The sequence below is a fragment of the Corvus cornix genome, chromosome 23, assembly GCF_000738735.6.
Source record: "Corvus cornix cornix isolate S_Up_H32 chromosome 23, ASM73873v5, whole genome shotgun sequence".
Lineage (NCBI taxonomy): Eukaryota > Metazoa > Chordata > Aves > Passeriformes > Corvidae > Corvus > Corvus cornix.
In genome coordinates, this window is record NC_046352.1 from 5,424,835 (window position 1) to 5,449,781 (window position 24,947).

The 24,947-nt window shown below is 52.6% G+C and overlaps 1 long non-coding RNA gene across 1 annotated transcript; it reads left to right on the forward strand.

Moving 5' to 3' along the window:
• Window positions 1–4,162: 4,162 nt before the first annotated feature.
• On the forward strand, window positions 4,163–24,636 carry LOC109146391. The gene is made up of 4 exons (XR_002048376.3): window positions 4,163–4,834; window positions 8,327–8,782; window positions 21,554–21,890; window positions 22,473–24,636. It is a non-coding gene; the product is annotated as an uncharacterized LOC109146391 (long non-coding RNA).
• Window positions 24,637–24,947: the final 311 nt, after the last annotated feature.

Sequence of the window (24,947 nt, forward strand, 5' to 3'; positions counted from 1 at the left end):
GCGTCACCTCCAGCCCTGTGTCACAGCAGCCTGGCAGTCACACAGGGCCCCAAGAGGCTCCGAGGCCTTTGGACACTCGAGGCCGACATCTCAAAGTCTGATTTGACATGTTTCCAGCAGGGGAAGCATTTATTACATTAGACAAGTTGATGCAGCTCCCAGGTTGGGAATTGCACTTATTTGCCATAATAATGGTGTAAAGTCCTCTTCCTTTTATTGTGTTATCTCTCTTTAATCACGCAGAGACGCTCCCCAGTCATTTTAATCAAAGGCTCAAGCATCACTTATCTGAAGACTAATGACTCAACTCCGTGAGAGGAGAAACTTTGAAGAGCTTCGGTTGAGCTGGGAGGAGCAAAAAAAAGAGGAGACTTTATTTGAAACTTTTCCCCCTTTTTTCACACATGTGGCTATTTCCCCTAATTTTAGTTGGAGAGTTTTGTGTTTCTGGGAGCAGGGGCAAGCCAAGTGTTGCTGCTTTTCCTGAGCATGCAGCACTTAGGAAGGTGGCTCAGGGAATGGGACACGCTTTCCCATGAAGGATACTCCCACTGGAAAAAAACAATGCTGTCCTTTGTTCGGCAGTGACACAGATGGTGTGACATTATGGGATGTGTCCCAGGCATCCCATACACCCCGCGTGGAGCTGTGTTTGCTGTGCCAGGGCCTCGACAGCACCGCACCCACCGGCCCAGGACAAGGGGGATTCCCAGGACAAGGGGGATTCCCTCCAGAGCCACACCCGAGCCAGGCTTGCTTTACAAAGTGATTTAAATGAGGCTGTGACTGCTCTGGGAGTGCCTGTGCATTTGCAACGGTGTCTGTCCTTATTTCCTTGGGGGTTTGCAGATCCCCCTCTCCTCCTTGCACGCTGCAGTGAGAAGCTCTCGCTTTACATCTTGGTGCTCCCAACCTTAGCCTGGGGGTTCCCATCTCCTCTCCAGGAGTGTCTGCAGTTTAGGAGGTGATTTAGGGCTGCGAGCAAGTCGGAACCAGTGGGAGCTGCCGGGATGGAGACGGGGCTGCCTGATTTGCCGTCCTGATAAGCCGGAGCCAAGAGCACCCAGCCAGGCCAGATGGCTGCGGCGTTATCTGCCACCGCGGATCTCGGAGCAGATGGATGCCACATAAACATCTCACCACCGTGGTTATTATTGATGCAATTACTATTAATACCATTTGTAAGTGTTCTGTGAACCCAAACACAGCGCTGGGGCGAGGAACACAAAGCACAGTTACCGCGATTGCTGGGCTGCTAATTAAGGGTGGCTGTCAGTAACAGCTAATGATGCAATGGCAGCGCAACTTGGTTTCCACGGGAAAGGGTTGGGGTGATGAGTCAGAGCCCAGGGAAAGCTGTGGGAGCTGGAGAGGATGTCCAGCTTCAGAGAAAATTGTCAGAGGAGACTGAAAACCAGGGACACAAATGAACTGGGGGTCTTGGGAGAAGCACTTCATACCTGTAGCTCTTTGAGGCATCTCAGCTCTGTGTCTGACTCAGGATTTGCAGCTTCCTCAGCTGACTTAAAGGTGGCCAGAGCATTTGGGCCGGGGCATTTTGAAGTGTATGGTTTGTGCCTTAGTGCCAAAGGAAAAGCTTTAATTGAGGGATCTCAGATCTGCTACTTCCCTGCTCTCTCATTTCCACTCTGCTCCTGACCTGCTGTGCGTCTTCCCAGAAATCTGTGCCTCCATCTGTCTTGTCTAATTTTACCGCAGGGTTTTTGGGCAGGGACTTGGCTGCGTGTCGGTGCAGCCTGGAGCACAACAGGGGCTGGGGCTGGTCAGAACCTCTGGATGCCGTGACAGCACTGGCCAGGAGTGACTGGGGGTGCTGGTCAGGAGTGCCTGGAGATGCTGGTCAGGAGTGACCGGAGATGCTGGTCAGGAGTGACTGGGAGTGCTGGTCAGGAGTGATTGGAGATGCTGGTTGGAGCTCAGGGTGCTCTGGGGGCAGGATTGGTGTGGCCTGAGCTGAGACCCTGACTCCTGTCCAAGCCTGAGCCAGTTCCCAGAGCCCTGTGTTTCCCTTCGGGCTGGAGCAGCACGAGATGATTTGTTTGGGGTTTTTCTCCACAGGGATTATGGAGAGAGCCGGGGGTGTATAAATGTGTTTGACTTTCCTGTGTGTTGAGCTTTGACGGGGTACCCTTCCTTCTTGGACCAGGGTAAGAGAGCAGAGGAGGCTGCTGTTCTGCTGAGTTCTTTATTTCATAGTCTCACAGCTTTCTTGAAGGCAGAGTTCAAGGGAGTTACATGATAAAGCCAAGCAGCAGCAGCAACAGCAGGCAGAAAACAGCTGCTTCTTCTGGTTCTAGTTTCTTCTATCTAATCTTTTCTTACAGAAGTGTGGATTATATTTGTTAATTGACCAATAAGATTAATACACTATTCTAGTTTTTCTTTTTTTAACCTATCCTGGTCTAATTCTAACAGTCGTAAGTCTTACACAAGTGCTACATAGGTATTACACAGATTTGCTTGTACAGTTTCTATCAGCTCTTACTGTTTATGTGAACACTATCTAAAAAATGTGGGCAGTGTAATTCTATCTATATTTTGTCTGAAGTAAAGAATTCTGTGAAAAGGTAACACTGCTGCAGCAAGAACTGTGTTTAAGGTCTCTGGTACAGCTTTTCAATGTTTAAGGTACTTAGCATATATTTCTACTAAAAGTTAAAAAATCTGTATTTCTATTTCACTTTGGTGTGGCTTCATGTATCTCAGCTTATCCAAAGGTTTTAATTCAACCCCTGTGCTTTGGTTTCCCTCTGGGCCTGAGTCCGGAGAAGCCTTCACTCCACCACCTGTGCATGTGTCAGGGTGAGTGAAGCTCACCCAGAATCTGCCTCTGAGAGAAGGGCCCATTTCCCCTCCAGGTATAAAAAGAATACAATCAGTTCGGGAGCCCCTGAATGTTCCCAGGATTCAGTTCCCTTCCCTGGAAGGTTGTGCAGCCCTGGGAGAGGTGGAGGAGCCGCCATCCCTGAGATGTTCAGAGGCTGCCTGAACAAGGTCCTGGGATAACAGTGAAGTCTTCTGTGGAGGACTAGAGACCTCCAGAGGTCCTTTAGCCCCTAATTCTCTGACATTTGTAAAACCCCCTTTTTGTATGTACCTGAATCTTAAAGCATTGATATACCTAAAAAAAAAAAATCAGGCCTAGATTTTTCTGCTCCAAAAAATCCTCTTTGAAAAACCTGGGCTGGGCTAGGAATGGCTTTGGAAAATATTTCCCATCTGTCTCTGTCGAACACAACGAGGGAGTCGGCGGTTCCTGCCTGGTACAACAACATGGAAAGATTCATGGTATGTGTTTTACCCCCCAAAGAATTTCTTGGCTTCCCAGAGCTTTGTTAATGTGCATTGATTATGTTTACTGCGCCGTTAGAAAGTCATTTAGGGATTTATTGGGCTGGCTTTAAATACTGAAAGTGAGTCATTGCCCTGACCCACTTGTGCCTCAGCCTAAAGCCGAGTAAAGGAGGGCGAGACTTTGCCCCAGCAGTGAAAACCCTCCCGGGAAACTTGATTTTGAGGACAACAAATGAAAAAAGGGCTTGTGAAGGCACATCACTGCAAGCCTGAGAGTGCAGGAATGGCTTAAATCCCTCTGCCATCCCCCTCAATCAGAGATAATAACAGGATAGCAACAGGAATTCCGACTGGATGGTGCTGAGAGCTGGAGAACAAATCCAGCCACGCAGGCAAAGCCTGGCTCTTCCCGCCAGCACGGGAGTGAGGGATTTCTCACTGAGGGATTTCACTGGAGATCAATGGACTTGGCTCTCTGCCTCCCATCATAAATTTGGATGTCTCTCCTCAGATCCAGACGATTATGGGTGAGACATGTTGGCAGCTTCCCTTCAAACAGAAGGGCGATGACGGAGTTTTTCTTAGAATTTAGGATTTGGCTCAGCCGGAATCACGGGATGGGCCATTAGCCAAAGGAAATGTGAACCCTTTCTGGGAGGACCATTCATATTTTTGTGGGGTTTTTGTTAATTGTGTTGCTTTCAAGGCCGTGCTGGGGGTTTCTCCCTGATAATAGGAACAATAATGATGGGAAGACCCTGAGATGTCCTGGCCAGTTTGGTTCCTCCCAGCTCAGAGTCCAGGCTGGGAAGTTTGGCTGCTGCTCCGACAGCTCCCCATGGTCCGGGAATGAGCTCTGTGGCTGTGCTCTGAGCACGAGCCAACCTTAACATTTCCATTTGCTTTTACATTCAGAATTGCTGCTTTTGGAGCATGTGGAGTCCCCATTTTTTACTGGTGGACCTCTCCACCAAGATGTGGCACGAAATCCTGCAAACCTGGGCAGGCTGAGCTGAGCTGGGCGAGTCCAGCAGTGTCAGGGATCACTTGGATGGCTCCTCATCCTGAGCCAGCACTGCTTTGGGGGCAGCTCTGCTGTAATCAGGCCAGCTGAGGGTCTGCTCTGAATTACAGCACTTGGCTGCAGCCCCTGTATCCACCAGGAGCCTGGAAGTGCTCCTGCTCCGCCATCCAAAGTGCGCATTTCTGCCAGGAGAAAACATCGCCTCGAAGGACTCGACAGAGTCCTGCAGCCCCATTGCTCTGGGCTGCAGGGATTGCCCTCAATGCCTCACCCCACAGAGAGCTGGGCTGCCTCTGGGAATGAGGTGAACCAAGGCAGACTCGCAGGGAAGGCACAAGGCAAGTCTGATTGGGCTTTTCCAATGAAAACAGAAAAACAATGAAGCAGAAAAAGAAAAAAATAATCTAAACTTCAGTGAGGACTTCAAATACGCCAAGCCAACAGTGTGAGAGAAGCCCTGAACTTCCAGAGCTCTAGACCCCAAAATTTTGCCAGGTAAGCATCTTTACTCTACTGGATTTCTGTAAAACTGGAGATTTCTGCAAAATCTTTCCCCCTGCAAGTGTTTGAAGTGCACATTTTCTTTGGGGAAGTAAGAATGAAATACTTCCCTCCAGGCTGATGTTAAACTGTTTTGTCTGAGTTGCCTCAAATGGAGCTTTTGGGGTAAAAATTGTCACCTGAAATGTTTCTGACAGAAAAATCAGAATAGATTTAGTCAAAGTATTTTGCAAATCCACGTTGAATTGTGACAATGAACAAAGGAACCTCTGCACAACACCTGGCGTTCTGCCTTTCACCAGCCCTAAATTGAAATGAGCCTTAATTCAAAGCACTTCTTTTTTTAGACACTTAATTCCTTTTCACTCAAAACACACACTTATGTTGAAGGAAAAGAATATTTTCAGCCTAAGGAATAGATTTTATTCCTGTCAAAATGCTTTTTTCCTGATTATTTGTATTTTCTGCAGCCAAATGAGAACTCAGGTGTTTGTGTGCCCCAAGGGAGATGCTCAGGACCACGATGTCCTCAAGGAAGGTTGGATCATTTTTCCTCTGTGGCTTCTGGGGTGCCACCCCAACCTTGGTGTCCGTCCCCCAGCTTCCCCAGCAGTGTGGGCAGAGGCAGGTTGATGCTTGCTCTGCCAAACTGAGTTGTTTTGACACATCCAAATGGAAACTGCACGGGATTCTGGTTCTCCCGTTATTTTTTTCCCTACGTGTTTTGAATTTTTCATCCTCATTTGGGACGAGCAAATGTCAAAACAGCAGTTTGGGATTTTTATCTGCTCCTGTCTCTCTCTGAGCCGCTCCGAGGATGCTCTGATTTGCTCCTTGTTTCACCCACGCTGGCAGATCGGGAGCTCTGTGCTCTGCTCCGAGGCAGTGACGGCATTGCGGCTCCCGGGAGGGCTTTTCCACACCAGCCTGGAAATCACCTGCTCTTCCCCCATTTATGGAAGGCAGATGCTCCGCAAGCTTCTCCCAGCCCAGGGCTGGCAGCTCAGCCTGCAGGGGCTGCCCCGCTGGCACCTGCTCCAGCCTCAGCTGGAAATGGGGGAAAGCAGTGCCCCAACAAACCCCAGTGCAAGGCCAGCAGGGCAGTGGGATGGAGCACTGGACGGGTCTTCCTCATGTGCCGTGAACTGGTCTGTCCCCATGGCAGGGTGGGCACAAAACCAGGCTGAGCACAGGGGGCTGTTCAGCCCAGAGAAGAGAATGGTGTGTGGAGACCCCAGAGCCCCCTCCGGGATCCGAAGGGGCTTCAAGGGAGCTGGAGAGGGACTGTTCCTGGGGAACTGGAGTCACAGGACAGGGGGGAATGGGGTCACACTTACAGGGGGGAAGTTTAGGTGAGAAATTCCTCCCTGTGAGGGTGGGCAGGCCCTGGCACAGGGTGCCCAGGGAAGCTGTGGCTGCCCCTGGATCCCTGGAAGTGTCCAAGACCAGGCTGGACGCGGCTTGGAGTAGCCTGGGACAGTGGGAGGTGTCCCTGCCATGGCAGGGGTGGGACTGGATGGGATTTAAGGTCCCTTCCATTCCAAACCACTCCCAAATCACAGGATTCTGTGATTCTGTGAAAGCCCCCAGCTCCCTGCCCAGGGCAGCCAACCCATTTCTTCCAAAAAACTTCCTACGCAGTTAGCTCTGCCCCCAGTTAAACACAGGGGCTTGCAAAGGCCGCGCCACGGCATCACATTCCCCAAACTCGCTTCTGTTCCAGCTGGGAGCAGGGAGCTGCGGGCAGGGAGCTGCCTGACCTGGATTTCCACTCTCCCTTGACTGGGGAGTCTTGCTCTGCTGATGCCTAATTACATCCAGGGCAGCGGTGCTGGCGGAGCCGGGCTCCAATCTCAGCTCCTAAATAAAGCCGGTGCGTGGTGAGGGGGAGAGGAGCGAGCGGCACCAGGTAACGAGTCTGAGAGGAATCCCGCGTTCCACGGGCTGCCTGCAGCCCCGCTTCATCGAACCGCATTTCCCCCTCCTCTTTTTAAAGTTACTAAATATTTTATGAACATCCGTAGGGCGAAACATTTGCTTCCCTCTCCGCAGCAGCCCTCGGTAACTCACTCGCCGCTTTTACTGCGCATTAAATTCTTTATGGGAGTAATTGTGAAACCTCCAGAGGTGCTTCCAGGGCAGTGTTTGTCCGTGTCCCCTCCACGCGGTGACAGCCAGCACTGGGACGGGCGGCTCAGAGTTGGGCCTCTCCCGTTGTGTTGCAGGTGGCAATGATGGGTTCAGTGCAAACGCAGCCAAATCCCTGCTCTGGGGCAGCGGCTGGGCTGGATCCTGCCCCGCCTGCAGGGAGGCAGCGAGAGGCGGGGAAGGATGTGGTGGCTGCTGGGTGTGAGCTCTGCGTGCTCGGGAAAGGTTTCCTTCGGAGGGGCAGCATTGCCGGGAGTGATGGATGTGCGCAGCAATGAGCCCCGACACATCGGCGGCTGCCAGCGCCCGGGGAGAGCTGTGCTGGGGTACCCGGGGTGCCTCTGCCTCCTCCTAAACGAGCCCAGAACTGGCAGTGATGTAGCAGGGAGGGAGGCAGGGATTTCTGGTCGTGCCCCCCGTGTCTGTGGGGTAATTTTGGCACTCCACAGGGAGCCCCGGGTTCCCTGCTTCGTCTTTGTGGTGTTTATAATCCACTGCGCTCTGCTCTGAGACTCCAGGTGAGGGAATAGGGTTGTGATGGAGAAATGGACCGGGACAAATGCAAATGCCAACATCTGCCTTTAATTCTGGATGATAACTTGTTTGGTTGTTCACGTCTCTCTGATTTCCCTTTCCAGCTTCAGGGATACGCGGCAGGCGGGAGCAGCCAGGGGAAGAGGGGCTCCGAGGGAGTGCTGAGGCCACATGGCAGAGTGCAGAATAGTTTTAAAAATAAATAAACAGAGGTGCTCACGCTGGAAATGTCATCCTTGGGAGCTGCTGCCTTTCTGGCCAATACTGAGAGTGACGTGGGCCAAACCCCAGACCCTGCTGCTTCCACAGAGACCCTGCTGGGAAAGGAGAGTCACAAAAGGACCTGAGCCTGCAGGGAAGGGCCCCAGCCCCCAATTTAGGGGCTTTGCCTTCTTGTGGAGGCTGTACCCCGAGTTTGGCAGTGGAATTTGGTGTTGGAGGGTGTGTGAGCACAGCTGGGAAAGCCAATTTGCTGAGAGGGACCCCGGCTGCTTCTTGTATCTGGCAAAACCTCCCGCAGCACCTCAGGGGAGACACAAGCTTGAAATCTTAATTAAAAAGCAGAAAGCAGGGTTTCATGCTAGGCTGATATTGTGACTCTCTTCCCTTTATGGACAATTCTTATGCAAGCTCCTACTGTGTCTGTGGAATTGCTAATTTAGAGGAAGTTACAGATTTGTGCAGTGCAGGGCCTGTGTCAGCAGTGTTTAACATCAGGAGATCGAGGTGTGCGCTGATCCCTTTCGTTGTGAGGAACTTTCTTTTTATTTCTTGCAATCTTTCCTTTCTTGTCATCCACTCCAGAGCACACCAGAAGGAACATTGCCACCACCTGGGGCGCAGAGAGAGCACCAGTAGACCTAAAAAACTTGAAACTCTGTTCACGGCCAAACAGTGACAAGGTCTGGATCAGCAGGAGATTCCACCTGTGGGCTTCCCAGTCCTCAAGTCCCCTGTGGAAATTTTCAGGGGGAACAGCACAGTGTTCCTGGATGAGCATCTCCAACCAAGAAGGCTGAAAACAGGGTCTGAGAGACCTGCGGTTTGTGTTTTACTTGATCCAGGCCTGATGGAAATTTTGGAAAGCCAGGCTGACATTGTCTCATCAGAGCCAGTCCATAACCAGCCGGGTGGGACAGAGCTGTCCCTCCTCCAGCTGAAAATGAACCAAGGACATCAGCCTCTGGAGAGGGTTGTCTTTCTCTTCGTGCCTGATTAGGGAAGCACAAGCTCCTCTCTTGAGACACAACTTTGAAAAATGTAATTTAATTCCTTTTGCTTCTCCATCTTTTTAAGAAAATAGTATCTTCTGTCCCATTAGATCAGGAACCTGACAGTGATGGGAAAACTTATGAGGTCTGAAAGTACAAACCTTTGGGATGGTCCTAATAGGAGCACCTTTACTCAGAACTGGGGAGATTTTAGGGACAGGCTGTGCCTCATGGAGATGGGTGATTCCAGGGACATCCATTCTGGGTCCCTTGGGCACCCGGGCCCTGCCCCACACCAGATTTTGGCCAGGCATGACTGGCGCTTCCTGGCAGAGATTTAAGAAAGATTTGAGTTCAGCTTGGTGCCAGCAACAGATGAAATCCAGGATAACTTTATCTCTGCCCTCATGGAGGAAGGACGCTCAGACAGTGCCTGATCCAACTCTGAAACTCAGGGCAGGGCCAGGGGAGGCCAAACACAGAGATGGGTTTGGAAAGGCATTAGAGAAGCGTGGCCAGAAAGGGCCATCAGGGGCTTTTAAATGCAGGTTACTCACAGCTGCATCTGGCTCGGATGGGCCCGAGCTGCAGATGGCCAGAGCTGGGAATGGTTTATGGCCTGTCCTGTCTCTGTGCCAGCCCTCCAGGAGATTGGCCTCGATGGACTTTTGATCTGATCCAAGAAGCACTCCTTATACCCTTATCACAAACGGCCTCTGAGAAATGGGAAAAGACTGATCAAAATGGGAGCTGGGAGGAAATTCATGTTGGATCTGACTTTGTTGCTCGTTCCCTGCAGGAAGGCAAGGTTTGGACACAATTAGGGTCTTTCCCCGAGTCCCAGAGGGGTTCAACTCCATCCCTGTGACTCAGCTGGGAGGACACAGCCCAGGAATTTGCAGAAGCTGCAGATCAGGGCATGGAAAAGCAACCTCCTCCCTTCAGCTCGTGGGGCAGCGCTGGGGGAGCTTCTCTGGGAACTGCTGCTCGCAGGGCTCCAGGAGCGCTGCAGCATCTCCAGGCTGCCCAGAGAGCCAGAGGATGGGCGTGGGCGTGGGCTGGGGCCCAGTACAGCTGCTCCCAGGCAGAGCAGGCCAGTGAGGAGCTGTTGATGGATGAGTCCATCATCTCACTGAAGCGAGGTCTGTGGCTGCCTTAGGGCACGGCTGTAAATGAGCCCCTAATGGATTCTGCTCCTAAAACTTCCCTGTAATACAGAAATAGCTGTGTCCCCAGACATGGGAAGGGGGGGCAGAGATGGATGTGCAGAGGGAAGGGATGCTGGAGCCCTGCAGTGGTTCAGAGGGTAAGAAAACCCCTCCCAAAGCAGCCGAGCCGATGCTGAGCTTGTTGAGACGCTGGGAAATGGGAGATGTGGCCACCCCCTCCCTCACTCCCAAACTCTGCTTTGCTGCCAGGGCTGCTGCTGTGATAAACACCCCTGAGGGGTATCGGTGCCTCCCACATCTCACCCCAAAGGAGCACCGCACTCAGGATCAGCAGTGCACCTGCCCCTGCCACCGTCCCCTCCTTCCCACATCCCTGCACCTCAGGACCCCAGTTTGGCTCAGATATGGGATGGGAACAGGCAGTGGCCTTGGCACGCGGGAGACCAGGTCCTTTTCCAGCCAGGACTGCGCCCCCCTGGTGCTCCCTCCTGCACATCCACCTGTGCATCCCTCCCTGCTCCTGCACTGGGCTCAGCGGAGGCAGACACGGCTCTGCTGCTGCCCTGGCTTGGCACGGGAGGACTGGAGCTGCTGAACAGCTCTGCACCACTCCCGTGTCTGCAAACAAACAAACAGACAAAGACATGGCATCTGCTCTGTGGTGACTTCAGCACCTCAAAGCTGTCCTTGGTTCTGGAGCTCTGGGACGGACAGAGCTGATCCTGACCATGCCAAGGGCCCAGGTTTGGAGACACCTCCACCAGACTCGGAGGAGGCTGCAGGAGCAGGTACGAGGTGCTGGGAGGCACCTGGGGTAGTGGAAGGAGCACTTGGATGGTCTTTAAAGGTCTCTTCCAACTCAAATCATTCTTTCATTCTGTGATTCTCCCTTATCCCAGTAATGCTGTGGGGAAAAACCCCAACTCTGTTCAAGTCAAGCAGGAGAGAAATCCTGGAGCTGATTGCAAACCTGGTCTGGGCTGCGATGCAGCAGCCCTGGAGCTGCTTCCCAGACCTGCTCCCCTTTCTGCAGCTGAAATTTGCCTCTCAGATGGCAACCCCTGCAGCTGCAGCAGCTGCCCCTTGGCTGCTCTGCTGGGCCAGGCTCAGCCCTGGCACTTGCCCCGGCCACGCCACTCTCCCTCAAGCCAAACCTGGCGTTCAACGGGGAAAGAACTCCTCTGCCTCTCCCTGCAGATCACAGGGATGATCTTGGGTCTTGTACAGAGGCTGGCAGACGTTACCTTGCAAGGAATCTTTTTAATCTGCCAGATGATTCCCTTCCCCGTCCCCTCCATCATTTTTACGGCCCCGCAGCCTGCGCAGGGCCCAGCGCGTCCCGGCGGGAGGTGCAGAGCCCAACCCGCGCTCCCCAGCGAGCGCCTGATTCATCACCGCTAATTCCGTTTGCCATTCGCCGTAATAACAATAATCAAAATGAATTAATTCGGTATTAGTGGAGAAGGAATGTTGGAACTGCATGGGAATGGTGCTGCAATCAAATCAGATCCGTGTCAATTCAAAGGACGATCTCTTTATCTCTTTAACAGCTTTTTTACCTGCCTGGGGCTGCAGTTTATTCTCGAGGATGGGCTCTCGTATTAATATAACTTACAGTTGTTCTAAAATGTTTTCTATCTTTCATAGCTTGTTCTAAATATTTTAGCAAACATAAAGTGGGCTTCTTCCTTTCATCCTCCCTTGAGATGAGGCAGAAGATGATAAAAACCCTGGTTTTCCCCACAGCAAATGTACCTTTTTATAGCTTATTGGGAATCAGGCAAAATGGATCAATTAGGTGATCGTGTGGAGCAGCTTCTTGTTTATGGGGTGATAACTCCAGGCAGAGAGGAACAAACCCTGCAGGTGTATGGCCACGGTGTTTATTTAGCAGCTGTATTTGTACAAGGCTAATAGGAAACACCATTGGTTTATTATTTACACTGCATAAAGGTCAGCCTAACAAAGGGCTTACTGAAAATGGCACTCAGGTGCCAGATTTAGGGTCTTGTCCAAAACTGGCCCTCCCACTCGAGGCTTTCCCAGCTGCTCAGTGACCTGTGGAAGTTCCCCCTGGGCTGGGGGAAGGAGGGAGGGTGCACAGGATGCAGGGACTGTCACCTCCCCTAAGATGGGACCTGGACCCTGAGCCATGATGGGGGACAGGGATGAGGATGCTGCATCTGTCCTGGGCACTGCCTTGGGTCCCTTCAGGCTCTGGTGGCTTTTCCCTGATGCTCCAGGGTGTTTGTGACCAAGCCAACTGCTGGCCTTGCCAGTCCCTCTCAGTTTGGGGGTCCTGTCTCAGAAGGACGCTGTCCTGGTGACACCAAACACCCGGCAGAGATTCCCCATCACTCAGAGGTGTGAAGTGTTCCCTGAGTGAAAGGCTTCACTTCCACCCTGGTGCTTTGCAGGGAGGAGACACTGGGTGGAAAGAAGGGCTCTGACCACGTGGGAATGCAGCACCCCCAAGGACAGCTGAGCCAGAGCCCCTCTCTGGGGTGATGAACCCTCTCTGTGGCAGGTGACAAACCCACCTGTGCTCCTGGCTTGCCCCCACGCTGTGCAGGAGCCCCGAGAGAGGTTGGCATTAGGTCCCCATGAACTGGCCTGGAGCGCCTCCCCTTTTCCCGAGGCTCCCCAGCCCCAGACAGTGACGCAGCCGCTGGAATTCGTCCTGTCCAGCCCCGAGCCATTCCCTGCTCTCGTCTCTATTTTCTCCCCATCATCCGGAGTCGCACATCACGGGTGAAATATGAAAGAAACAAATTAGAATTACCTCGCTGGTGTGACAGCAAGGAGAGCTGCGAGCTGGGGAAGCTGAATGGAATGATAAATCCCATCGCTTAAACCGTGTAATGAATTTTCCTGGAGATTTGTCTCAGAGTAAAGAGAGGGAGAGGAGGGGAAAAGTATGAAATTCTCCTCAGATTTGGCAGAAGGGTTGCAGGCAGCTCTGACTGAAAAGTGTAAATCTGAAGAGCCCGTGCCTGCAGCGCATCCAAATAAGTTCCCCTTCCTTAATAGTCCTGGGTGCAATTTGCAGTGAAATGTCAAATCTTCTTTGCCTCCACTGGCATTCGGTCTAATAACATTATTTTGTCCGAGGAGCCTGGAGAACTAATGTGTTCAGGAGTAATTCTGCAGCTAAATATAGGAAAGAGGATTTTTTGCATTACAAGAAAATATTTTTGTGCTATGAGGGACTTTTGTGGGGGTTGGAACATCCTTTGCCACTGATTTGTTGGGTGACCTTGGATAAATCACTGTCCTCTCTGTGCTTGTCTCTCCTTCCCTCTCTGAACTTCCCATGGATTTAGGTTTCAAGGTCTTTGGGGCAGGGACAAGTTTTTGTTGGATGTTTAGGATTTCTGGAAGAGTCCCCAGGAGTGAGATGCAGGTGTGAGCACAGCTCCAGCCAGGGAAGGGATGACACCACGTCACAGAGTCTTTCCTTGGAGGCTGTGCAGGAAAACAGGCAAGAAACACGAAAAAGTCGGAGTTTTCCTCAAAAGCAGAGCTCAGGAACCCGCAGACCATGCCTGAAGCAACCTCCTTCCCAGTGAGCCACTCAGAAACACAGGTTTAGGGAACGGAAATCCCAGATGTTGGTGTTGTTTCTCTAAAAGGCGCATCCCAAGGCAGGCATGGACCTGTCTGGCTGGAGATGTTCTGATGGCAGCCAGGACACCCCAGTGCATTCCCACCAGGGCCGTTCCTGCAGCAGGAGGCTGCGAAATCAAACGAGACCTCGCCACCCCTGGGGAGCTCCTGGCAGGATGAAGATCTCAGTTCACAACATCCAAACTCAATAAAAACAGGGTCCCTGTGCCATCCAGGCTGTTCCATCTCTGCCAGCAGCTCCCACCCTCCTTTCCTCACCGGAATATTGAATTTTTTTTTCTTTTCTTAATCCTTATTTTTTCAAGAGAGGCCCAAAGGAAAACCCTGCAAGTTGTCTCCGGTGGGAATGGAGCACAGAAAACATGAACAAGCTACAAGTACGTGCCAGCAAAAATCCATAGAAAGTGATATTCCCTGAGGTAAAAGGTGAACATTCTCTGTGCTCAGACCTTGCTGTCTCACCTCTCTGCTGTTTTCACTCAGAACAGGGTGTTGGCTGTCCTGGCCGTACCCAGCCTGTGGGGCTGTGTGGAGACGCAGCCGATTTGAAAGGAATTCTGAGGATTTTCTGCAAAAAGCACATTTTAATATTACAGAAAGCCAGATGATTCATACAAATGAGCCCCTCGGGTGACTGGTGCAGCATCACCTGGCCTGGTGTCACCAAAGAAAGGAAAGGTTTTCATGCAGTTTCTGATTGCAGCATCCCCTCCTGCTGTCTCTGCACCAGGATCTCCTCTTTGATTCTCAGGCTGGGCCAGGGGAGGCTCAGGTTGGACATCAGCAGGAATTTCTCCATGGAAAGGGTGGCCAGGCATCGGAAGGGGCTGCCCAGGGAGGTTTGGAGTCCCCATCCCTGGAGGTATCCAAAAAAAGACTGGAGGTGGCACTCAGTGCTCTGGGATCAGTCACAGGTTGTCTTGGAGGGCTTTTTCAATCTCAGTAATTTTCTGTGATTCCATCTGCCAGCAGGCGCCGTCTCCCTCTCTGTCCCTGCTCCCAGCCAACACTCCAAGCCCATCCCTCCATCCGTCCATCCATCCATCCGTCCATCCATCCATCCCTCATTTCTCCCTCCTCCCATCCATCCATCCATCCATCCATCCATCCATCCATCCATCCATTCATCCATCCATCCATCCATCCCTCTCTCCTCCCACCCCTCCATCCATCATCCATCATCCCTCCATCCAACCATCCATCCATCCATCCATTCATCCATCCATCCATCCATCCCTCCCTCCTCCCACCCCTCCATCCATCATCCATCATCCCTCCATCCAACCATCCATCCATCCATCCATTCATCCATCCATCCATCCATCCCTCCCTCCTCCCACCCCTCCATCCATCATCCCTCCATCCATCCATCCATCCATCCATCCATCCATCATCCCTCCATCCATCCGTCCCTCCATCTATCCATCCATGCATCCCTCCATCCATCCCTCCATCCATCCCTCCATCAATCCATCATCCCTCCATCCATCCATCCCTCCATCTGTCCATCCATCCATCATCCCTCCATCCATCCATCCCTCCATCTGTCCATCCATCCATCCATCCATCCCTCCATCCCTCCATCCATCCCTCCATCCCTCCATCCATCCCTCCATCCCTCCATCCCTCCATCCATCATCCATCCCTCCATCCATCCCTCCATCCCTCCATCCATCATCCATCCCTCCATCCATCCCTCCATCCATCCCTCCATCCATCCATCCATCCATCATCCATCCATCCCTCCATCCATCCCTCCATCCATCCCTCCATCCATCCCTCCATCCCTCCATCCATCCATCCATCCATCCATCATCCATCCATCCATCCATTCATCCATCATCCATCCATCCATCCATCCATCCCTCCATCCATCCATCCATCCCTCCCTCCATCCATCCATCATCCATCCATCCATCCATCCATCCATCCATCCATCCATCCCTCCATCTCTCCATCCATCCATCCCTCCATCCATCCATCCATCCATCCATCCCTCCATCTCTCCATCCATCCATCCATCCCTCCCTCCCTCCCTCCATCCATCCCTCCATCTGTCCACCACCACTGGACAGTTACGGATGTGCTGCAGAGGGACACTGGTCACACTGATTTGGCTCCGCAGCCCCGGCCGAGCCCCCTCGGGTCCCAGGGAGCATTAATGGGATCAGCAGCCCTGGCAGCCCTGGCACTGGGCACTGCCAGCTGGGAAATGAACCTTGGCACTCGCAGCAAGCAGGAGCTAATGAAGGAGGTAATGAACAGTAACAGGAGTTTTAAGCAATTCATTTTTCCCCCTCACTCCCCTTCCCATCATCTCTTTTTCCTTTTTCCTTCACCCCTTTCCGTCAAGGGCAAAGATGAAGCAGTGTGCCCATTCCCTGGGAGCCTGGGCAGTGTCCCAGCACCCTTTGGGGGCAGGACCTTCCCCTGATACCCAGCCCAACCCTCCCCTGGCCCAGCTCCAGCCATTCCCTCAGGCCCTTTACGCTGGAAGCTGACCTTGGGTCCCTTCCACCAGGGAATGTTCCAGAACCTTCTCACAGAAGTCACTCCTGGAGCAGCCCCCACCCAAACCCTGCCACCCCCCCAGTGCAGCTCCCAACCACCCTCGTGTGATCCTGAGCAGAGTCTGGCTTCCCATGTCCTTCTGGAAAATGGGATCCACTGGTTTCGCATGGATTGAGCCACGAAACGCGAGGGGGATTTGTTTGGATGCAGCTGGAATTTGCTCTCCCAGGAAGGAGGCAGCGTGGCACGAAGGATTGCAGTGAAAATTGCTCTTTCCTTTATTTGGGCTTCAGATTATGGAACTAAAATTAAATTTAAACTCTTTGCAGAAAGGTAATTTTTCCTAATCACTCACACTGCTGCACAGATCTCTACAACTTGATTTAATCTAATTAGATTAATTGGATGGAGAATAATTTCTTTCTCCAAGAAGATCAACTTCAAACCACAAGCAATTCTATAGACTCTGCGGGAGGGAAAAAACCCACAACAAAATAACCCCAGCCCTCATTCAGAGCTGTAAAACCACAGCACAGAATGCCCAGTAATTAAATTGTTAAAGAATTTATGAGGATATCTGGATGAGCCTGGGTGTTGTTTTTCATTCCTTTCCCCCTCTTTCATAATTTTCCCTTGTGCTCTCTCTCTTTTTCTCTGGGCCATAAAATGAGATGTGGAATTCCAATTCCTTCATTGATTTCTGAGATAAAAATTTAAGAAACTCGAGTAACAAAAGGCTGTGCTCCCACGTTCTGCATGTGAAATGGATTGCCTTTGTTACAGGGGCAGCAAATATTGAACTGGGTAATGCTGCGAGGTCTTTGGCCTGAATACTAATGGTCATTATTTACCAGAAATGAAGACGAGCCAGGGAGGTTCAGCACCTCCTGATTGGCTTTGGCATCCCAACAAAGGCACGGAGAGAGAGGGACAGGGGACATGAAAAGTGGATGCAGAGCTCAGTTCCTGTGCCTGGCCCAGCTTTATGAGCGAGCTGCCCGTGAATTAATGCCCAGCAGTTTTTGCTGGAAGCATCTGTGCGCACGTGGCTGTTCAAACAGGCTGGGTGTGCTCGGAGGACGCTGCAATCCCCACGTCCTCGCTGGATCCTTTCCTTTGCCCTCTCCTCGGGCAGCGCTGCCCTTTGATGGGCACAGGTTTGAGCTGAGCTGGGAGAATTTGGGGCTGTAAATCCCCCCTGGCCCCGGGGCCATGGTCGCTGAGCAGCTCCCGCGCTCCGCGTGGGTGGAAGGTGCTGAGCTGGACACCCACGGGGACAACGGAGACGTGGCAGCTGCAAAGTCAGCCCAGAAGCTCCTGCTGGAGCTTTCTCAGTGCCAGGATGAGGCGTCAGGGCCCGTTAACTTCTGGGAAGGACATGGAGACGCCTCGATTGCTCTCTGTTGTCTCTTAAAAGCCCAGCGCTGATTAGAGCAGAGAGGAAACTTCGCCACTTGACCTTCAGTGTGCCCAGGGAGGTCGGTTATGAGGGCACAAACTGCCCAGATTTGTTCTGGAGACTCTCAGGTCAATGCTACTCTTTTCCAAACTGTCACAGGATCCCAGGATCACTGAGGCCAGGAAAAGGTCAAGGTCACCAAGTCCGAGCTGTGTTCGATCTCCACCTTGTCCCCAGCCCAGAACCCTGAGTGCCATGCCCAGCCCTTCCTTGGACACCTCCAGGGCTGGGCACTCCAAACCTCCCTGGGCAGCCCCTGCCAATCCCTGAGCACCCTTTCCATGGGGAAATTCCTGCTGCTGCCCACCCTGAGCCTGCCCTGGCCCAGCCTGAGGCCGTTCCCTCTCCTCCTGTCCCTGTTCCCTGCCAGCAGAGCCCGACCCCCCCGGCTGCCCCCTCCTGTCAGGGACTTGTGCAGAGCCACAAGGGCCCCCCTGAGCCTCCTTTGCTCCAGCCTGAGCCCCTTTCCCAGCTCCCTCAGCCACTCCTGGGGCTCCAGACCCTTCCCCAGCCCCGTTCCCTTCCCTGGACACGCTCCAGCCCCTCCATGTCTTGAGGTGCTGTGCCCAGCACTGTCCCACACGGATCCTGAGCCAATGCCCCTTCCAGCATTCAGTGAACGGGAGAATTGTGCCAGCCTGGAGCTGTGTTGGAGGCTGCCACTGCCAAATGAGCCTGGGCCCTCTTCCTTGTCCCCTCCAGCCCTTTGTGACCCCATAGGATGGGTGGCAGATTTGTGTCTCAGTGGCTCCTGTGGTGTTTGGCTGCTTTGAGCTGAATGCGAGGAGTGCCCGGAGTCTGAAATATGAAAAGGGTTTGGATGGGGCAGACAGGCCACCTGCAGATATCATCCCCAGGAATGATGGCAGGGCCTGGCAGAGCCACAGCGAATGCTGAAATTAATAGCAAGAGATCTATTAAAGGGATTAGACACACGTTTGAACACTTACAACTTTATCTCTTGCTGCTCGTGGCAGGGACTATTTATTTCCCCAACCCAAATGTCTGAGGGGTGATTTATAGATGGGAGAGGGTGGAGAGAAACTTTGCACACTTGAATTCCCAAACCTCTGAGCTTTGGCTGGGGGTGAGGGATGGGGACTTGGTCCTCCTGGGCATCTCCCTGGGTGTCTCAGCTGGGATTAGGATGTGTCCCCTTCAGTTTTGTCAACACTCTGGAGCCATTCTGGAGAGCTTGAACTGGCTCCTGTCCAGCTCCTGGATGAGAAGCTTCTCTGGGAGCATCCCAGAGCATGGGATAGGGCTGGGGCAAAATCTCTGCTGACATTGGTGTTGATGCAGACATGGCCCAAGACACAAATCCTGCCTTCATTTCCAGAGGGAGCTCGGGTCTGAGGACCCTCCGTTTCTGAGGAGAAGGTTTTGGGGGGAGGCAGAGGGGTTGCTGCTTTCTGCACCTGCAGCACATCCACGTTTTGTGTCTGGTTTATCCTCTTGGAAAACCACGAGCCACTCCTGCAGGGGTGAGCCCTGACGTTTCCTCAGCACAGTGGAGAGCTGGAGTGCAGAGCGTGCACGGACCTCTGCACCCACGAGACTGGAATGGCAGATCTGAGCTGTCAGAGCTCTCAGTGCTGGACCTCACAGCCTCGGCTGTTGTGGATGTGGTTCTGTGTGTGCCACTCGTAAGGTGAAATGAAGAACAAGGCAGAAGATGGAAGCCCCATGTCCAGGAGCACCCAGCAGGGCTGGAACTCCCTCCCGGAGCTGCAGGTCTCTAATGTTTAACTGGATTCCTCCCCAGACCTGATTCAGGGGTAATGGCAAAGCTCTCCTGGGCTGCTGTTGGGGGAGAACTATGTTCTAATTCTAAATGTCTCATTGGTACAGAGTAAATTCTGGGATGTTCACAGGCTCTTGAATCTCCTGGTTCACAGCACAGCCTAAGCAGGTCCTTTATGTTCCCTGACACTCGTTAGGAAGTTTTAAGAGATTGAAGAGAATGGAAAAATCAGATTTAGTCATTTCTTTTACAATATGCCCCTAAAAGGAGCCTCATAAAATATGAATTCCACTGAATGTGCTTGTTTCTAAATTCAGAACATGTGTCCAAGCGAATTTGTAGCTGAGGAAATGAAGGACAAACTGCCTGGGACGGGAGATGAGCAGACAGGCAGCTGCCCTTTCCCTGCCCTGCCGTGCCTGCCGGTCCCTCCTGTCTGCCAGGGCATTTCCCAAAATATTTTGCACCCCAGGCACCCCCCTTGCTGTGCAGGGCTCCTGCCTCATCCAGCTGGGTGCTCGCACCCTCATCCCCTCAGCCTTAGTTTGCAATGTGGGTGTAAGATGGGGGTACGGGAACAAGGGGATGCCTCAGCCCCTTCCTGGGGCTGCCCTGGCTTTTGCTCCCTGTGATCCCTCCACCCCCAAGGACTGACCCTGACACTTACACGGGAGGAGGGGAGATTTTCTTGCCCTGCCAAATGTTTTGGGTTCAGCAAACCTCCCTTGCCAACCACGCTGGGTTGGGAAGAGGAGCTCTCAAAAACCATTTGCAACATAAAAGCTTGGCAGAGTAAATTGCTTTTGATCTGTGCAAATAATTCCCTTGGCAATTTTGGGGAGGTTTTTGTATCTGTTTCTACCGTGTTAACTTTCTGTTTGTAATAATTAATTTCACGATAATCAGCTTGACATTGTTAAACGCAGAATCATTTCAAACCAGAAATGTCTTTTATTTTGCAAATATCAAGGCTGAAACATGAACAAAGACAAAAATGTCCCAGAGGCAGCCAGGAAGGGGGGGGGATTGGTAGAGCCTCCTCTGTGCAGAAGTTCAGTTTTACCAAACAGACATTTTCTGAAGTCCCAGTCTTGTGCTGAGGACTTAAGTGGCCTCCAAGTCAATCTTTTTTCCCTCCTTCTTTAATTATTTTGGTTTTTAAGGTGTGATAAACTCTGGCTGCAACCTTTCTGGGGCAGCAGCCCCAGCTGAGCTCATTTCTGTCCAGAGTGGGAACAGGGATCCAGGGTGGGAAGAGCAATGGGAACGTTCAGCTGTGTGTCCTGGGCCATCCTAAATGACCCAACACGGCCTGAGGGAGAGGGGAGGGAGCTGGGATGAAATCAGCCCCACCTCAAGATGTCAGAACCAAATCTCCAGCCCTTCCTGTCCCAGTGGAGGCTGCTTTTCCCTAGCAGTGGACAAGCTGGTGCCATCCCAGTGGGTGTGATCCACCCACACCAAGGGACTTTTATGGGGTTTTTGGTCTGGGTCCCTCATGCACCCCCCGCTGAACCCTGCCTGGCTGCTGGAAAGCTGCTCAGGCCCTCCTGGGGATGATTAACCTGACATTTAATTGGGGACAGCACCTGGGCGTTTGCTCCTTCTCAGGCTCTGCTCCTCTCCATTAAAACTGTAACAAACCCAAGGAGTGATTTTATGGTGCTGAGAAGGGTCAAACACATTTGCTCTTTGATGAGAGGAGCTGTAAAATCCTTAACTGGGAGCTGGATGGATCAGGCTTTCTGAGCATAAAGAGGCAGAGGAAAAATGTGGAGATGGTCTGATGGGTCAGTGAGGGAGAGGAGATGCATTAAATCCAGACCCACTCAGCCGTCCATCCATCTCCTCTCAGTCTGCGTCGGGAGCAGAGCTCACTGCCCACGGTGGGAAGTGCAGCAGGGCTCGGGAGCAGGATGGATGGTGCAGGAGCAGATGGATGGCTGGACAGCTTCCCACCAATCCATCTCCATCTGTCCTCACACCTCAATCTTTATCCAGTCTAGTGACGCACACTGATAGAGCTGGAGGCCTCTGTGGGGAGATGGATGGGGACTGAGTTGAGGGTGCTGTGGAGAGAGAGAGGTTTTGTTCACCCCGGAGCTGCCTGAGGAGGGTGACAAGGACAGGACGCTGTGGTGCAGCAGCCCTGCCCTTGCTCCTGCGAGGTCACAGGCCATGCCCAGGGCTCCTGATAACCGTGCTCTGCTTCCCTGCTCGCCCAGGCTCTGCCTTCGGAGAGGAAACATTTCACAGCAGGGGAAAAAAAGAGTCAAATTTAAAATATCTTTTCTTTTTTTGCCTCTCCAGCTGCTGATGTCCTTTCCTGAGGCCTGAATGCAGGATCATTCGACAGAAAGTTGTTGTGAAAGTCACTGCATTGGCTTTTCCTGTGCAAATAACACCGGATTCCAGAGCCTCTGGAACTGCCACATGGATCAAGCTGGACAGCTGGAATCTGCATCCCAGTCCTCCCACGGGCACACAGGGCCCTGCCGTGCCCTGAGGTGTCTGCAGCCACCCAGGGATGATGAGGAGCTGACTGCAAGGGGATGAGTTCCCCTGCAAGGACCTCAGCTCTGCCCGGCTTTTGGGATGTGGGCAGCCCTGCTCTGTCCTGGAACAGGGACCCAGGAGCTTCTGAACAGTAGGTTCAGTGATTTTTTAGGGAGATGGATTGAATTTTAGAATCATTCTGGTTGGAAAGGCTCTCTGAGATTGAGTCCAACCATCACCCAGCACTGCCAAGGTCACGTCCACACAGCTTTTAAACCCCTGCAGGGCTGGGCACTCCAAACCTCCCTGGGCAGCCCCTGCCAATCCCTGAGCACCCTTTCCATGGGGAAATTCCTGCTGCTGCCCACCCTGAGCCTCCCCTGGCCCAGCCTGAGGCCGTTCCCTCTCCTCCTGTCCCTGTTCCCTGCCAGCAGAGCCCGACCCCCCCCGGCTGCCCCCTCCTGTCAGGGACTTGTGCAGAGCCACAAGGGCCCCCCTGAGCCTCCTTTGCTCCAGCCTGAGCCCCTTTCCCAGCTCCCTCAGCCGCTCCTGGGGCTCCAGACCCTTCCCTGGACATGCTCTAGCCCCTCCATGTCTTTCTTGTCCTGAGGGACCCCAAACTGAACCCACGATGCAAATGCAGGGACATTTGGGACCTGAGTGCTGTGCCAGGCATCTCCAGCAGGCACCCACTTGGCACAGCTCCCCAGCTCTTGTCTCTCTCCTCTTCCAGACCCCTTCCCAAACCCTGCAATTACCAAAATCCTGGCACTTCCCTGCAAGAGCTGCTGTTCCACCTCAAGCCTGTGATTCCAGGAAGAGCCTCTGCTCCCTGCCCATCAATCCCGAGGCTGCAGCGGAGCTGTGATCCCAGCCCAGCTCTGAGCCCCTGCTCCGTGTGCCAGGATCGATGGAGGAACCGTGAGTGAGACGCCAATAATAACGATCCCGATAATGAATACGGGGATGTGCTGCGGCTGCGCTCGCGTGCCCTGGCATTAAAAGATCCTGACCCCGAGTGGTTGGGTACCAGGAAATCTGCTCGTGGATTTAACGACCCTTGGCTGGAGTTCTGAGCAGAGAACAGAGACGGAGAGGAAGAGGCAGGTGGAGTGGAGGTGAAGCATCAAACACCTTGTTTGTCTGAATTGATCTCATTCCCCGCTTTTAGCCTCTTCCTCACCACGCCACAGTGCCAAGCCTGGCGGTCCCTGGGAATTAGGGTGCCTTTGGGGCCCCTTCCTCATCTCCCACGGATTTGTCCCAGGATAGGGCCCTCCCTGACAGCCACCAGTGTGGGCAGGGTGTGGTGGGGGCTGCAGTGGGGTCCTGGGGCATCATCCTGCAGCTCCTGGTTATTTTCCCAGCTGCAGGAAATCCCTGGGTACTTCCCCCCACCCCAAGGGCGCTCTCGCCTGATGCCCAGTGGCCGGAGCTGGTTTGCTGAGCCCGCTGTCCCCGGCCACAGCTCTGAACCCCGAACCCCTCTCTGGTGAGACACAGCCCCGTGAGGAGCTCAGTGCGGATGGAAATCAACGGGGAGCTGCATGGGTGGAGGATTTTTACACTCATCCCTCTGCAAGTGCTGCGGGAAGGGGAAGTTCATTGGCTGCCGATATTGCCCTGCTGTGATAAAAGCTTAAGGAGCTGCTTTGCAGCTGCCCACTGTGAGGAACAGGCTGTGAGTGTTTCCAGAGTGAAGCGATCCATCACAGCTCATGGCTCTTCCCACTGGGAGCGATCCCAGCCCCGGCACCTGCCAGGAACACCCTCAGGAAGGCGATCTCCTGGCAGCGGCACAATCAAACGCGTATTGTTCCCAGAATTCGCCCCTTCATAGCGAGTGCTTTGCTCTTGGGTAGCTCCTCGTGTCAGCCTCGAAGGGAGTTAAAATAAAAAGGGTTTGGAATCTCCAGCCCTGCTTTCCAGCAGGGAAACTGAGGCAGGGACAGCCCCACTCTCTGCCGTGCCTCTCGCTGACCACTGGCACACTCTCCTGGTGAGACCCTGCACACTCTTTGTAAACTGCAAACTTCCTGCAGGTGTTTTGTCCAATTTCTGAAGGACACTGAGCTCTGAAGAAGCTCCACGCTGTGAGTATGGGGTGTGGATCAGTGCTTTCTCCCACCTCCATCATTTTTTGATGTTTCAGTTATTTTCCAGCAAATCTGACAGAGGAATTGAGGTTCACGATGCTTCTGCCACCCTCTGTCAGCAGGAGCTGAGCAGAGGAGGAAGTCCCTGGGGTGACCTGAGCGAAGCTCCATCAGATGTTGGAGCAGAGGCGCAGGATGGGGGAGGAAAAGGAGTTTTAATGGCAGGAAAAGCCTCAACCAGAGCTCACAGCCCCCCACGAGACCCAAAGCTGCAGCAAACAGCCAATTTGGAGTCTGATACTCACGTTAGTATTATTTTGTTCCTCCTGGTTTTTCTGAGTTCCCGTGGCTCTGTGTGTGTAGAGGTGTGGAGGGGAGACTGCGCTGCACTGGGCACTCCCACGCAGGGAGGCTGGAAGAGGGGGTCAAGGCACCAGTCAAAACACCCAAATTTACATGAGATGAGACAGGGACCCCTTTCCTCCCCACTGCCAGCCTGGAACTGTGCCCCTGAGCCTGTCCTGACATGATCTCACGTGGAATTGCATCCGTTTTCTGTACAAAACCAGGATTTGATGGAACCGTTCGAGTATGTCTCAGCTTAGATTTCCAGAGCTGCATATGAAAGCTCCAGAAAGTTATTTATTTCAGCCCATTTAAAGTGTGTTTGCTGATGTATTCTGCAGAGTGGGTTTAGCGTGTGAGCTCTTGAGTAAAATCATTTCTGTATTAATGAGACCTAACCCAAAGCCATTAAACGTGACTTTAAAGGAATATCTCAGTGAATCTCTCACATTGAGATGGATGGGAGCAGACAGAAAGTGTTTGTAAACTTCCACATCATCAAATCAAACTGGAACTCATTAAATACAGCAAAATAATTCACTGAATAATTCACTTGGGTTGAATATGAAAGATTTGGACAACCTTGGGTTGTTTGATTGAAAAACAGCTTATTTTTTATGCTCCTGTGTATGTGACAAAGTAAAAATATGAGTGGAAGGTGGGGAGCTCTGTCACCTTGGTGTCGAGGGCCTTCCTTGGAGGAAGGTTCATTAAAGCTGAATTCTGACAAATTCAGCCTGGGAGGAGGGTGGGATTTGCTGGGCAGG